The sequence below is a fragment of the Callorhinus ursinus genome, unplaced genomic scaffold, assembly GCF_003265705.2.
Source record: "Callorhinus ursinus isolate GAN/ISIS: 27379988/994484 unplaced genomic scaffold, GSC_fseal_2.0 scaffold8, whole genome shotgun sequence".
Classification (NCBI taxonomy): domain Eukaryota; kingdom Metazoa; phylum Chordata; class Mammalia; order Carnivora; family Otariidae; genus Callorhinus; species Callorhinus ursinus.
In genome coordinates, this window is record NW_027397070.1 from 38,634,473 (window position 1) to 38,650,471 (window position 15,999).

Genomic DNA, 15,999 nt, shown 5'->3' on the forward strand with positions numbered 1-15,999 from the left:
CCTGAGCCAGAGTCAGAGGCTTAACAGACTGACCTGCCCAGGTGCCCCTCTTCATTTTCTCTTGATGTTTTTGTAGAGATTCCTGTTACCCATGGAGAGAAATAAAAACATGCAATGTAAAATCTCAGTCATTTAGGACATTTTAATAATTAACAAATCATTTTAAAAGTTCCATGGATTTGTGATTTTTTTTAGTTGTTTTCAGCTTTATTGAGGTATAATTGACAAATATCATAAAATGTTTAAAGTATACATGGTGACTTCATATATTCTTTCTTAGTAATTATATAGTGCAGTGTTATCAACTATAGTAACCATGCTTTACATTAGATTCTCAGACTTTGTACATCTGATAGCTGGAAGTCTATACTCCTTTATCAACTTCTCCCTATTTCCTGTGCCACCCAGTCCCTGGCAGCCACTTTTCTACCTTCTGTTAGTATGAGTTGGATTTTTTTTTTTTTTTTTTTTTTTTTGTAGATTCCACGTATAAGTGATACCATACAGTATTTTCTCTGTCTGGCTTATTTCACTTAGTATAATGCTCTTAAGATTTATTCATATTGTTGGAAATGGCAGGATTTCTTTTTTTCTCATGGCTGAATAATATTGTATATATACATATATATGTAAATACATACATACACACACATACACATACACACCCCACATCTTTATCCTTTCATCTCTGGGTGGATACTTAGGTTGTTTCCATATTTTGGCTATTGTGAATAATACTGCAGTAAACATGGGAGTGCACTGATCCTGTCCTGGATCATTTGGGTAATTCTGTTTTTGATTTTTTTGAGGAAACCTCCATACATTCTCCATAGTATGCTACATCAGTTTACATTGCCACCAGCAGTGAACAAGGGTTCTCCTTTGTCCACATCCTCACCAACACTTGTTAAATTACGTTTCTTTTTTTGTAATAGCCATTCTAACAGGTGTGAGGTGATATCTCATTGTAGTTTTGATTTGTATTTGGTGATGACTAGTGATGCTGAGCCACCTTTTTACATACCTGATAGCCATTTGTAGGTCTTCTATGGAAAAATATTGTTTTTAAGTCAGATTTATTTAACAATTCTGTAGGTTTTCCCATTCTGTAGGTTTTCTCTTCATTTTGTTGATGATTTCCCTTGCTGTACAGAAGCTTTATTTTTTTTTTTTTGGCAAAATGGTGGTTTTATTGAAGGAAGAGCTGCTGCTGCTCCCTGCTGCCCAGAAACTTTTTTAGTTTGACATTGTCCCATTTGTTTATTGTGTTTTTGTCACCTTTACTTTCTGTGTTTTGAAATTGAAAAAATCATTGTCAAGATTGATGTCAAGGAGCTTACCTCCTACAGCTTACCTCCTTACAGTTTCAGGTCATTTTGAGTTGATTTTTGTCTGTGTTGTTTCATTCTTTTGGCTGTGGCTGTCCAGTTTTCCCAGCACCTTTTCTTGAAGAGACTACCTTTTCCCATTGTATATTCTTGGCTTGTCAAATATTAATTGACCATATATGCAAGAGTTTATTAATTAACCATATATGCATGAGTTTATTTCTGAGCTCTCTGCTTCATTGATTTGTATATCTATTTTAATGCCAGTATTGTACTGTTTTGATTACTATATATAGTAATTTGTAGTATAATTTGAAATGAGGAAGTGGGAGGCCTTTAGCTTTGTTCTTTCTCAAGATTGCTTTAGCTATTTGGAGTTTTTTGTGGTTCAGTACAAATTTGGGTATTGTTGGTTCTATTTCTGAGAAAAAAAGCCATTGGAATTTTGATAGGGATTGCATCGAATTTGTAGATTGCATTAGGATGTTTGGACATTTTAACAATATTCTAATTTGTGAGCACAGATTTATTTGTGATTTCCATTTATTTATGTCTTCTCCAGTTTCTTTCGTCAGTGTCTTATAGTTTTCATGTACAAATCTTTTACCTCCTTTGCTAAATTTATTCCTAAGTGTTTTTTTGATGCAATTGTGAATGGGATTTTCTTAATTATTCTTTCTGCTAGTGTGTTGTTAGTGTATATAAACACAACTGGTATTTGTGTTCTGATTTTGTATCATACATTTTTACTGAATCCGTTGATTGGTTCTACCAGTTTTTTGGTGGAGTCTTAGTATTTTCTATATATAATATGTCATCTGCAAATAATGAGTTTTACTAACTCCTTTTCAATTTAGATGTCTTATTTATTTTTCTTGCCTAATGGTTCTGGCTAGGATTTCCAGTACTGTGTTGAATGACAGTGGTGAGAGTGAGCATCCTTGTCTTGTTCCTGACCTTAGAGGAAAAACTTTCAACTTTTCACTGTTGAGTATGATGTTAGCTGTGGGCTTGTCATATGTGGCCTTTTCATGTTGAGGTATGTTCCCACTATATTCATTTCGTTGAGTTTTTAATCATGAATGCTGAATTTTGTTAAATGTTTTCTTCATCTGTTGAGATGATAATATGATTTTTTGGGGGGAGGGCAGGGTGGGGAGGGGCAGAGGGAGAGAGAGAATCTTACGCAGGCTTCATGCCTGGTGTAAGAGCTTGATGTGGGCTTGATCTCACAACCCTGAGATCATGACCTGAGCCAAAATCAGGAGTTGGATGCTCAACTGAGCACCCAGGTGCCCCAATATGACTTTTATCCGTTGTTTTGTGTGTGGTATTACATTTACAGATTTACCTATATTGAACCATCCTTGCATCCCAGGGATAAAACCCATGGTGTATGATCCTTTTAATGTGTTGTTGAATTCTGCTTACTAATATTTTATTGAGAATTTTTGCATTCATATTCATCAGGGATATTGCCCTGGAGGCTTCCTTTTTGTAGTGTCCTTGTTTGGTTTTGATTATAAGGATAATGCTGGCTTCATAAAATGAATTTGGAAATATTCCCTTCTCTTAGGTTTTTGGAAGTTTGAAAAGGATTGATAATAATTCTTTTTAAATGTTTGGTAGAATTTACCAGTGAAGCCATCTGGTCCTGTAGGAAGGTTTTTGATTACTGATTAAATCTTCTTACTAGTAATTGGTCTGTTGAGATTTTCTTTCTTCATGATTCAGTCGTGGTAGGTTGGTATATTTCTAGGAATTTGTCCCTTTCTTAGGATGTCCAATTTGTTGTATGTAATTGTTTGTAGTAGTCTCATGATCCTTTATATATGTGTGATACCATTAGTAATGTCTCCTCATTCATTTATAATTTTATTTGAGTTCTTTCACATTTTCTTGGTTAGTCTAGCTAAATGTTGTCTATTTTGTTTATCTTTTCAAAAAACCAGTTCTTAGTTTCATTATTTTTTCTATTATCTTTTTTGTTTCTGTTTCATTTATTTCCACTCTAATTTGTGGAATTTTTTTTTTTTTAATAAACTTGGGGTTAAGTTTGTTATTATTTTTTTAGTTCTTTTTAAAATTCTTCTTTAGTTCCTTGATGAGTAAATTTAGGTTGTTTATTTGAGCTTTTTCTTTTTTTCTTAATGTGGGTATTTAGTGCTATGAACTTACCTCTTAGAACTGCTTTTCCTGTAGCCCTTAAGCTTTTATATTGTGTATTTCCACATTAATTTGCCCATAGATATTTTTTATTTCTTCTTGGACCCATTTGTTAGCGTTAGTAGCATGTTGTTTAATCTTCATGTATTTGTGAATTTTTCAGGTTTCTTCTTGTAATTGATTTCTAGTTTTATACTATAGAAAAGATGCTTGATATGATTTATTTTTCTTGAATTTATTAAGACTTGTTTTGTGGCCTAACATGATGTATCCTGGAGAGTGTTCCATGGGTAATTAAGTATTCTGCTGCTGTTGAGTGGAATGTTCTGTAAATTTCTCTTGAGGCCTTTTGGTCAAATGTGTAGTTTAAGTACAGTGTTTCCATATTGATATTCTTTCTAGATGATCTATCCATTGTTGAAAGTGGGGTGTTGAAGTTTCTACAATTGTTGTGTTGCTGTCTATTTCTCCCTTCAGCTGTATTATTATTTGCTTTATAAGTTTAGGTACTTCTGTGTTGGGTAGATAAATATTTAAAAATGTTACAACCACTTGTTGGATTGACCCCTTTAACCTTATATAATTACCTTCTTTGTCTCCTCTTGCAGTCTTTTGCTTTGAAGGCTATATTGTCTGATATAAGTGTAACTATTCTTGCTCCCTTTTGGTTTCCATTTGCCTAGAATATCTTTTTCCATTCCTTTACTTTCGTCTGTATATATCCTTAAGATATATAAGAGAACTTAGTCCACTTACATTTAAAGTAATTATTGATAGATGTGGATTTATTATTGTCATTTTGTTAATTGTTTCCTGGCTGTATTGTAATTCCTTTGTTCCTTTTATCTCTTTCTTTGTCATTTGATGATTTTCTGTAGTGGTATGCTTAGATTTCTTTATCTTTTGTGTATCTGTTACAGGTTTTTACTTTGTGGTTACCCTGAGGCTTATATTTGTAGCAGTCTATTTTAAGTTGGTAGCAACTTATGTCAAATGTATACTAACACTCTCTATTTTTACTCTACCCCCATACATTTTGTTTTTGATGTCATAATTTACATCGTTTTACCTTGTGTATCCATTAACAAATTATGTATCCAATTATGTATACATTAACAAATTGTTATTTTTACTAGTTTTATCTCTGAGTCTTCATACTAGATTCACAAGTGATTTACCTACCTTCATTACAAATTACATTAATCTGAATTTAACTATGTATTTACTTTTACCAGGGAGATTTGTTGTTGCTAATAAGCATCCTTTTGTTTGCAGCTTGAAGAAGTTGTCTTAACATTTATTATAAAGCTGGTCTAGTATCGATGAACTCCTTAAGCTTTTACTTTCCTGGAAAACTCTCTTGCCTACAACTCTGAAGGACAACTTTGCTGGGGAGAATATATTGGATTGGTAGTTTTTTCTTTCATGACTTTCATTCCACTTCCTTCTCACCTGCAAAAAATTTTCAGATTTTGCTGAAAAATTTCCGGATAGTCTTATGGTGATTCCCTTTTATGTAACATAAGTTTTTCTTTTGCTACTTTTAAGATTCTGTCCTTGTCTTTAACTTTTGACAATTTAATTATAATGTGTGTTGGTTTAGATTTATCTTCTTTGAAATTTTGTAGGATGTTTGTTTCTTTTCCTGTGTTAGGCAAGTTTTCAGCCATTATTTATTCAAATAGGCTTTCAGCCCCTTTCTCTTTTTCTTTGCCTTCTGGGACCACATAACACATATATTGGTATATTTGATGGCGTCCCATAATTCTCTGAAGCTACATTCACTCTTTTTCATTCTTTTTTCTCTTTACTTCTCTAATTGGGTGAATTCCACTGTCCTGTCTTCAAGTTTGCTGATGCTTTCTTCCACTGATCTAATCTGCTGTTAAATCCCTTTATTGAATATTTTAGTTCACTTATTTAATTATTCAGCTCTTTGATTTGTTTGGTACTTTCCTATATTTTTAATCTCTTTGTTGAAATTCTCATTTAATTCATGCATTATTCTCCTGATCTTGGTGAGTGTCTTTTTGAGCATTATTTTGTACTCTTGATCAGGTAAGTCACTTATTTCCCTTTTATTAAGGTCTGTTTCAGAAGTTTTGTCTTGTTCATTTGTAACATATTTCTCTGTTTCTTCATTTTCCTTAACTCTCTGTGTTGGCTTCTGTGCATTAGATGAAACGGTCACATCTCCCAGTCTTGATGGAATGGTCTCCTGTAGATGATGAATCTTATCATTCAGCCTGGCCCTAGCTCTTGGTTGTCTCTCAAACCTTTGTGATTGTCCAAGCTGCCTTCTTCATGGCTCCCAATAGCTGAGAGTATGCCAAGATCTTTATGTCCTCAAGTGGAGGATCAGTCATCGAACTGTGTGCAGGCTGAATGAAAGCTGGATCCTCAGCAGCTTTTAAAGTATGCAAGTAGATGTGTTCTAGGGAAAAACTGGGGTCTGGGTGTTTCTGTCTCCTCTGTCTGTTCTGAGCCCTGGGGGTTAGCCAGTTGAGAACTGTTTTTTTTGTTTGCTGCTGTCTTGTGGGACCTATGAATGCAATCCCTGCAGGCTGCCAGAACCAACCAATCAAGGAGTGCATCCCCTGGGTGGTAGCCGTAGTACTCATAGTACCAGATGTGTGTATAAGCTCCTTCCAGGAAGCTATTTGTGATTTGTAGTGATCTACTGGGAGAATGCAGAGATGGTGTCTGCTGGTTTCCCAGTTTTCACGCAGGATCGACATCTCTCTGCACATCTGTGCTAAATTAGAAGCCTCATCCTCTGACAGCAGCTTTTAAAGTATGTAAATTGGTCTCTTACTGGGAATGACTGGGAGATGGGTGTTTCTGTCTGCTCCCTGTGCATCGAGCCCTGGGGAGTTAGCCACTTAAGAAGTATTTATTTGTTTGCTACAATCCTGTTGAGTCTGCTAATGCAAGCCCCACTGGCCACCAGAGTTAGGCTATCAAGGGGTATGTTCTTTGGGCAGCAGTTGCAAAAGCCAGGCACTGGATGTATATACAAATTCCTTTCAGGAAGATATCAGTGAGTGGGAGCTGGGCAGAGAGAGAATGCAAAGATGGTGCCCACTGGCCTCCCTGGTTTCTGGGGAGGATTTCAATTTGTCCCTAAATGTGTGTTAAATGAGAAACCTGGCCCTCAGGCTGCACAATTTAAGATAGGCATATAGGTGGGTTTCAGGAAAGAATGGTAGGTGGGCATTTTTATCTGTTGCCTCTGTGCTGAGCCTTGGGGGCATAGTCACAGTGAGTCTGTGGCGCCCACCAAGAACTGTTTCTTTGTTTGCTTTAGTTTTCTAGGTCTTGTGGACACAAGCCCCATTGGCTTTCAGAGCTAGATGTTTTGGGGGCCCATCCCTGAGTTGGAAGTCTTAAAAGTGGCACTGGATGTTGGGTTGAAACCCTTTAGTCTTTTTTTTTTTTTAAGATTTTATTTATTTATTTGAGAGAGAATGTACACAAGTGCTCACACCAGCAGGGGAGGGGAGTGGGGGAAGGAGAAGGAGAGAGAAAGAATTTCAGCATGGAGCCCCACAGGGGCCTCCATCTCACGACCCTGAGATCATGACCTGAGCTGAAACCAGGAGTTGGATGCTTAACCAACTGAGCCACCCAAGTGCCCCAGAAAATCTTTACTCTCCCAGTTGTATGTTGCTGTGCTGGGAGTGGGGTTTATGGAAAGAGTGTTTCTCAGCCTTTCCTACCCATTCAGTGTATGTTTTTTATGTGTTCTATGTGTAGTAGTCACGCAGCTAGTTTCTAGATTTCTTTCAGAGGGACTTGTTTCATGTTTAGATGTAGGTTCACTATGTCTCTGGGAGGAGGTGAGTTCAGGATCTTGTCATCATCTTCAACTGGAATCAGAGTTGTGATTTTCAAATGTTATCTTTTTGAATGAATAATTATTCCAAGGAATTAACAGAGACACCAGTCATATCTAAAATATAACACAAAGATAGTCTTCAAAGGTATGTAACTTCATTTGTATTGCTGCATGATATAAGTCTTTTCAGTAAATATACCATTAGAGAATACAGTAGTTCCCCTTATCCACAGTTTTCCTTTTCACAGTTTTAGTTATCCACAGTCAACCATAGTCCAGAAGCAGATGGTCCTCCTTCTGATGTCAGAAGGCCAGTAAGTAGCCTAATGCTATGTCACAATGCCTATGTCATTCACTTCAGTTTATCTCATCATGTAGGCATTGTATCATCTCACATCATTACAAGAAGAGGGGTGATAAGATATTTTCAGAAAGAGAAACCACATTCATGGTATTTTTATCATAGCATATTATAATTCTATTTTATTTTTAGTTATTGTTAATTTCTTACTGTGTCTAATTTATAAATTAAACTTTATCATAGGTATACATGTATAGGAACAAAAATAGTATATATAGGGCTTGGTGCTGTCTGTGATTTCAATTCACTGGGGGTCTTGAAATGTATATATACCCTGTGGAAAAGTAGGGGGGACTACAGTATATTTAGAATGATAACAAAAGGCTTGTATTGTTTATTGATATCATACATATATGTAATTTGTGTCATAGACTGGTCTCATAGTTACATAAAATAGGTGGCATGGGGAAGGAGAAGAAACATAATATGAGAGTTTCTGCAAAATTACAAAAGGAAAGAAGTGCAGTCTACTTTCTAATATACTTTTTAATGTTAAAAAATTAAAAATTCCAAAACCCAAGGAAACTGAGAAAGCCTCTTGGACTTATATAACAATTTTTATCTTTTAGTTGCAGAGCAAAAACAATAGGAAATTAATTTTATATAAAAAATAGCTTTTAACTATGAAGTCCTCCTATCATTGTTCAGTTCATTAAGCCTACTTTTAGTTGTTATTTAAAAAAAAAAGTAATTAGGCAGTTCCAAGAAAGCTTCAGAACAGCTGTAATTACAGCTGCAGATTTAGTCAAAATAGGGGTTTTTAAAGGCTCCACTCCCTTTTTGCATCTCTTTCCCTCACCCCAAGTAACCCAAATTTAGTTGTAAAAGTTTTGGTGAGCTCAGGATTCCCGAAACTGGAGTGCCATATGTTTAACTGCATGCAGATGTGATGATTATATGTGACTCTTCGTTAAGGTTTTCGAAACCTTTTTAGTTTTACTGCTCTATGCACAGTTAAATGACTTTTATCAGCTTGTTTCTGTATTTAATTTTATAGATATATGTGTATTCCAAACATAGTTTATTGATTTTTATCAAGGCTCAGGCATCTGCTAAAACTTCTCAGGGGGATAATAGTTTTTAAATTTAAATTTGAGCTAATGCTGCTATTATTACAAGTTGACTGGAAATCTGTAACACCTTACATCTATGTTTTTCTTGAAATTTTACTTCAAATTTTTTTCAAAAATATTTCTTCAAATTTTACTCTAATAGGAAATTGACTTTAACCTTGTCTAAAAACAAATTTGATACAGCTCTTAATTATTGGAGAAAGTTCTGTTATGATAAATCAGAAGTTAAATATACATCCTTGTTAGTGCTCCTCTCATCCTTCCTATAGCTTTATGATCTAGGGATATGGATGTCATTCTGAGGTCTGGTTTTCAGTTAGTCAGAGATTGGCTATAAAGGTTATGAAAAACTATGTCTAAGAGCAAGGTTTGGGGCCAAACTCCTTGTCTCAGTTAATTGCCATCTCCTTTGCAGATGTTAGTTATGCTAAATGTCAGTCATGGGCTACAATAACTTAACTTGGATTCTAACCATAATTTTGCAGTGTTGTATTCTCAGAATTTGTTTTAAAATTGTAGTTATTTCTGGTTGAATCACACATAGGGATATTCAAGAAGTCTTCTGCCAAAGTTAACAATTTAACACTTTTAGGCAGAAGAGCAAATGAAACCTATCTATATGTATATACCACCATGTTCAAAGGGATAGGGTTACAAAGATATATGGTTCTTACCTGCAACAGTGGGTAGAAAAGATACAAATATGTGCATTAATTTAAGAAATCAACTTTTAGAAGTGCCTGGGTGGCTCAGTCAGTTAAGCGTCTGCCTTCAGCTCAGGTCATGATCCCAGGGTCCTGGAATCGATCCCTGTGTGGGGCTCCCTGCTCAACAGTGAGTCTCTTTCTCTCTCTCCCATTGCCCCTCTGCCTGCTTGTGCTCTCTCTCTCTTCTCTCTCTCTCTCTCAAATAAATAAATTAAATCTTAAAAAAAAGAGAAATCAACTTTTAGAGGGTAAATAAACTTGGATTTAAATCTCCAGACTCAGGAACTCTTTAGATCTTAAAGAAATTCCAAAGCTCTAGACCAGTTTTCTTCTACATGAGGAAACAGATTCAAAGAAGTTGAGTGAATTACATTGTCATTGATTAAATAGGAGATTTATAGGACATTCTTCAAATGAACTCAGGAGCAAGTTAACTTTGCTCTTAGAATCTTGGATGTCAGCTAATGTCGATTGATTGCTCATTGTAGGTACTTTTAGAGAGAAACTGCTGGTTCTTTCCTCACATGAGTCTAAGTGGGAGTATCAGCAGAATGTGGACTTATATAGTAGGTTAATTTTAGAGGAATAAAATTGAACAAAAGCCATTTCAGAGAATACTGCTGAATTCAAATGAATAGTTAAATACATTCATTAAGGCAGAATAAAGAGCTGTATTTACAAAATTACATAACTTAAAACATAGATTGGCTTATTTGAGATTGAGTATATTTTGATGATGAAGATACAGCTAATTATGTGAAAATAAAGGAAGAAACTTAACAGAAACTATTAGGAGGGAAAATAAAACTGAAGCTTTATAAAGATAGGAAAAATGAAATGTGAAAAGCAGTTTAATTTTATTTAGGGACTGGCTATTTATCTTATTACCAGAACTTGATGTTGTCACTCTCTCTTTCGTCTTTCTCCTTCCTCTGCTGGTTCTCTCTGAAAAAGGCGCTAGTGTGGTGTGGTGTGATAACAGTTCAGTGCAGTTCTGGGTTTGTCACCAATGACCAGCATAGTCTTGGATTTAAAGTTTGTGTATTTAAGATATACAAAAGTGAATAATTTTGAATTACTTTGACTTCTGAGCTTCAGTTAAGGTACTTCATGAAAAGTGAGATTAGGTCTTGGTTGTGACTATAAGATTGTTGGGACAATAAAATGAAATCACATGAAAATGTTTTAATAACTGAAGACTTCACAGAGGTAAATAATGTATTTTTTTGTAACTATAGATTCAGTCCAGCTTGACAAATACTTGAGTATCCAATAGGTCAGAACCAGGGTTGTAGACTTTTGAATTCACGAAGATAGAGTTCTAATTTGGGGAAGAAACAAAATCTATAATGCAAATGTCTATAGTGTATGACAGAATATGAAAAGGGTAATGAGAGGTTCAGCTGACCCAGATTGTGGCTTAAGTTAAAGAGCTATACCCCTGAATCTGCTAGAACGAAGTCCATGAGACATGGTATGCCACAAGTGACAAAGTGAGTATTTTGACCTTTTCTTATGTATCTTCTGCTTTTTGAGCCTTTAAGAGTGGGAAGATTTTTAACTTGCATTACAATGTGGTGAAAGTCTAAACTTGGGCTTTTTAATATTTGCAGATGGGAGCTTACTGATTTTTTAGGTGTACAGACATGAATCCGTAGCTGAATCAAAGTGTCACAAAGAATGTGTAATTTTAGATTTGATGAGTATTGTCAATGGGATAGGTTCTAGATTTTAACATCCGGGTTGGATCCCTTGACAGGGACATACAGGATGATTGAAGGGAAGCTTGAGGAACATCTGTCCAACACCCTTGAAGATAACTTTTACAGGGTCCCAGAATTAGCTTGACTGTTTCTCATAGTGAGGAATCTTTCTATTATGTGATGAAGTACACTTTCTTACGTGAACTTCGTTAAGAACTCTACACTTAGAGTTTCTATTTCTTATTCATTCTTTGTTTTTGTCAGACCAAATGACCTTCTGCTCCATCTGCTGTTCTGTGTTTTTTACATTTTATTAGATATGCTACAGGCTTGAATAAGGAGAGAACCTGTTGATGGGGCAGCCAGAAATAGAAGAGGAGAATGATAGGTTCAGGAAGCAAGTCAAAAAAGGAGATAATAATGATAGTAGCTAATACTTACTAACATTGAAGTTCCAGGTCCTGTTCTAAATGCTTTTCTTTTATTACCTTACAAATACATATGGTATTGATGTTTTAATAGTAAATATTAATTAAATGAAATATTTAATGTTAAATGGTAATACTTATCCTTGTTACAGACAAGGGAGCTGAGCTATAGTGCTTTGCACAATGAGAGGCAGGGTTCATGCTAGGCGTATTTGATTCTATATACCAAACTCTAACACTACCACATACTGAGAATTAGGAGAAATTCTCAGCCTCCTCTTCTCTAAGTACGGTACTCATTAAAGTTAAAATATGAATATTTTAAGGCCTCTGCCAACTAATTAACTTGGTTGGCAGAGGTGGGGTAGAGGAGGTGAAATATTATAGAATTTATTCAACATTTTCAGACTGAATGAAGGTATCAGAAAGGAAGGAACCTGAATACGAATATAATCTACTTTGCAAATCAGGGAGAAAGGGAATTTTGGTTAGGCTATTGTAATGACTAGACTTTATGTTGCTAGATAGTCATGAAAGGTTGACGTAGAAATAGTTTCATAAGAGCTTATGATTGATCACTAGTTTGTAGACCAGCATCGTCCAATAGAAATATAATGTGAGCCATGCATGTAATTTTAAATTTTCTGGTAGCCACATTAAATAAGGTAAAAAGAAACGGGTGAAAGTAGTTTTAATAATATATTTTATTTAACCTAATATATTAAAAATATCTCGACTACCAATTAATATAAAAATATCAATGAAATATTTTGCATTGTTCCTAGTAAGTATGAAATCAGTGTGTATTTTACACTTAGAGTTTCTCAGTTCAAATTAGCCATATTTCACATGCTGAATGGCCACATTTGCTACTGACTACCTTACTCGATGGTGCATTTATGAACCATTAAAAGATAAAAGATTGGTTTCTCTTGTTATGTTCATAAAACATTTCTGATTGAATTACAGATAGATGGTTTATTCTCCCTCTGTGTATAGCACACAAAGAGTGGAGGTTGATCTGGGGCCAAAAAGACATCACTCACTATTCAGTTGTGTCTAGAGAATCTGCTCAGGAGGGGAATATATTTTTAATATTTAGTAAGAAGGGATGGGGAAAGATTTACCAAATGTTTAGGCTTCCTGCTGTTTGAGGTTCTGTGGGTGTTACATAGTTAGAGGGACTTCTAGGGGACTCCAGAGAATTTCTGCTACCTCGTAAGTGCTGGGCTCTGGTTTTATATAAAGACTACAATGCTTTTTCTGTAGACAGAGCTGTGGAGGAGAAGCACACAGTTCTTACTCTTAAAACATGGCGTTTGTTAGTGACTTTGTGCCTCTGCCTGGAACCCTTTACAACCTCACTAATTTGCTTTTTGTGGGTTTTAATGTTTAAGGTTACATTCCTCAGGCAGGAATTTCTAAATCTGCCTTTTCCTCCAAAAAAAAAAAAAGGATATATCTAATTAAATTTACCACTTAAAAATGACAATAATCTTTCATAATTGGGATGCCTAGGTGGCTCGGTCTGTTAAGCAGCTACCTTTGGCTCAGGTCATGATCCCAGAGTGCTGGAATCGAGCCCCACATCAAAGGGGCTCGCTTCTCCCTCTCCTCCCCGCTTGTGCTCTCTTTCACTATCTCTGCTCTTTCTCAAATAAATAAATAAAATGTTAAAAAAAACTTTCATAATTGCAAAAGTATAATATGCATTCTTTGTAAAAATTTAAATAGTAGAGATACCTCCTTTTATGTGTTTTAATCAACGGATCTCCAGCAGAAGGAAGCATTATCGCTTTGGCTTCTTCCTGTGGTGCTGGGGTTCCTTGAGCTCTGTAGCGTTCAAGTGAATCAGAACCTCTTTGGTTTGTATGGGAGAGGTATTCTCTCCTTAAAGGAGAGGGTGAGCAAATGGGATATATCTGTTCACTCTGGCTGAGTTATATTTGTATATTGTTCTGTATTATGTATCATATATTTAGCTAAGAGCTTAATTTTAATGCATTTAATTTCAAAACTTTCTAGAGAGTTACCTACAAATTGTAAGGTTTATAAAACTAAATAACAGCCACAAGAGTTATACTAACTTGTTGAGAGTTATCAGGTTAAAATATAGGTTCTGCTCTGTGCAGTTTTAACAGAACAGAATATGCTTTTATCATTAGTAATTTCCATTTTCTGAATTTGTAGTTTTGGTGGTATGTGGAGGTTATCAGTGTATACATATCTTTTTTTTGCATGACTAATTGTGTTGTATTTGTTGTGAATGTGGTTCAAGTGGGGAAGGTTTGTGGAAACCAGTGCTTAACCATTTTTAGAGGTAGCTGGTTGGAACAGGCAAGCTAGAAATGTACTTGGGAGAAAGAAAATGGTGGCCATTTGGGAGGCACTGAGATGAGGGGAAAACAGATGCTTTGAGAAGAGGTCCAGAATATTTTAAAAAATAAATATTTCATACAGAAAACTTAATCATTAGGAACATAAGCAGATTTTACAAAATTTGAGTAGAAAGCATCATGAAGGAGAACTTTGAATTGCATATTTATTATGTTCATATTTTGCGTGGATGAAATATAGAAGTCTCTGGTTGTTTTGAATTCATCCCCTTGTAGCTTCTTATACTCTTAACTAAGGATTATAGCCCTTACATGTGGGAAGTCACGAGACTGAGATGGTAATGTTTTTGAGTTAAACAGCTTTATGACTTAGACTGGATTTTGTTTACTTGTCTATATTCATATCGTCTGCTGGAATGTTAACAGTCATACTGACCCTCATCGTGGAGTTATTGCTAATTTGTAATTTTAAAGTGCTGTGAAAACATTAAGTACTCTTTTAAATATTAAGTATTATATTTATTAGTAGAACATTCCTAATATAAAGTAGTTCACTTGTTAACCTGTACTTAATTTTGCTTATTATAATTACCTGTTGTTAGCCACCATCATAGTATATGCCTTCCAGTTCTTAGTCATATAGGAACATTTGTGAGACATGCTTAGGTCATGGTTGACCCGGGGATGATTCAGGAAAATTCTTCTAAAGTGTAGTTATGACTATGGAATGGTTTTATACCTACTGTTGTTGTCTTGCTGTTTCTGGAAGTTAGCCTAGGTAAAGAGTTCAGGTTTTGGAGTCACAGGTATCATCTTGAATCCGTTCTCTGCTCCTTAACTATCTCTGGGCAAATTACTTGCCCAGACAAGTTATTAAACCTTAGTTTCCTCAACTGCAACTTGGAAATAAGTAACAACCATGTCTTAGGATCATTATGATGACCCCTATAAAATAATCTCTTACTAGGGATAATAGCAGCTTACCTTTTCCTTCTTCTTTTTAAAATTTATTTATTTATTTTTAATTTAAAATTTATTCATTTGAGAGAGAACGTGCAAGTGAGTGAGAGCACGAGCTGGAAGGAGGGAGAAAGGCAGAGGGAGAAGCAGACTGCCCGCTGAGCAGGGAGCCCGACAGTGGGCGTGATCCCAGGACCCTGCAGGGATCATGACCTGAGCCAAAGGCAGACACTTAACTGACTGAGCCACCCAGGTGCCCCTCTTGCACCCCCTCTTCTTTTTGTTAATAAAGACTTTTTTTTAGAACAGTTTTATGTTCACAGCAAAATCGAGAGGAAGTTATAGAAATTTGTCGTATATCCCCTGCCCCTACACATGCATAGACTCTTTCATTATCAACATACCCCACCCATGTCATAAATAGATCATATTTTACTTTATTATTCAAATAATGTAGTCTTTTGGAATAGGGTAGCAAAGGAAGGTAGACTGAGAACACATACTATTATGAAGATAGGTGGACAGAGGAAGAGACTGGTTTTCTGGTTTTAACTAGAAGGAAAAAATAACTACAAATAATTTACATAACTAATATGGATAATTAAAACCTGATGGACATTTGTTGTAATTGATGAACCTACATTGATGTATAATAAGCACCCAAATCCATAGTTTCCCTTAGGGTTCATTCTTGGTGTTGTACATTCTGTGGATTTGGACAAATGTATAACATGTATCCATCATTATAATTGAGAGTATTTTCACAGCCCTAAAAATCCTTTCTCCTTTCTACCTATCCATTTCCCCTGCTCTTTCCCTAACTTCTACCTGTGGACAGCCCCTGATTTTTTTTTTTTTTAATACTGTTCCCATAGTTTTGCATTTTCTAATATGTCATATATAGTTGGAATCACACAGTGTGTACCTTTCTCAGATTGGTTTCTTTTCACTTTGTTTCCTCCATGTCTTTTCATGGCTTCATAGCTCATTCCTTTTTTAGTGCTGAATAATATTTCATATGTATCAAAGTTTACTCTTTCATTTACCTACTGAAGGACATTTTGGTTGCTTCCAAGTTTGGCAGTTATGAATAAAGCTG

At 35.3% G+C, this 15,999-nt stretch overlaps 1 protein-coding gene across 19 annotated transcripts in view; it reads left to right on the top strand.

Annotated features, from left to right (window-relative positions):
• The window catches only part of FUT8 (fucosyltransferase 8), a 346,719-nt gene that overhangs the window by 92,244 nt on the left and 238,476 nt on the right, over positions 1–15,999 (top strand). For 3 of the 19 annotated variants that reach the window (XM_073895367.1, XM_073895371.1, XM_073895374.1), the window contains exon 1: positions 7,729–7,783. The exons of 15 other annotated variants lie outside the window; for them this stretch is intronic. The gene's annotated coding sequence lies outside the window, so the exon portion shown is untranslated. Of the gene's footprint in view, positions 1–7,728; positions 7,784–10,947; positions 10,967–15,999 lie in introns of those variants that run through there. One more of the 19 variants, XM_073895372.1, reaches the window with a different exon arrangement.